Below are 696 nucleotides of genomic sequence, written 5' to 3' on the forward strand. Positions count from 1 at the left end.
CTGGGAAATGACCATTTCGCGACTTTTTGTTTCAGCAAGCTAAATTGATCACTATAGATGCTAAATATTATGTACAATAACATATTAGTTTCCACAGTCATAAAAATGGGGGGAAGATTGTTTACAGGGTGGTTAATTGTATAATTTTTACGTAAATTCACGTTTTTCGCTTATAACTTTTTTCCGTTCATTTCCACGAGAAAACAGTAGAGTACATTTTTTTCCTCTTCAAAACACCTACAAAACTAGCCTTTGAGCGTTAAAAAATATTGATTAGATCAAAAGTTATAAACAGAAGAAGTTTATTTGTGACTTTCGAATTAAACATTTATAAACTGCGTTATTATTATCAGAACGTTTTGGCATCGCATCCTCTCATTCCTTATCATTGTCTAATAACTCACATGAAATCTGGAATCGGTAAGTTGAATAGTTTACAAGTTATGGCGACAACTAATTATTAGTCTGGACGATCCCGAGCATCTTCCACAATCGCACTGATTTTTTTCATGGTAGATTTCATAATAATGCATTGAAATCTATCATTTTTTTTAATTTTCAAATTTGCAACCTGGAATTTTTTTAAATATTTTAGCCTTAGTTGCAAAATTAAATATACGACGCACGAGCGTGATATACAGCGTGGTAAAAAAGTTCTGCATAAAATTCATATTTTCGTTAAACAATTTTTTTTTT

Source organism: Anoplophora glabripennis, unplaced genomic scaffold (assembly GCF_000390285.2).
Source record: "Anoplophora glabripennis isolate ALB-LARVAE unplaced genomic scaffold, Agla_2.0 scaffold2510, whole genome shotgun sequence".
Lineage (NCBI taxonomy): Eukaryota > Metazoa > Arthropoda > Insecta > Coleoptera > Cerambycidae > Anoplophora > Anoplophora glabripennis.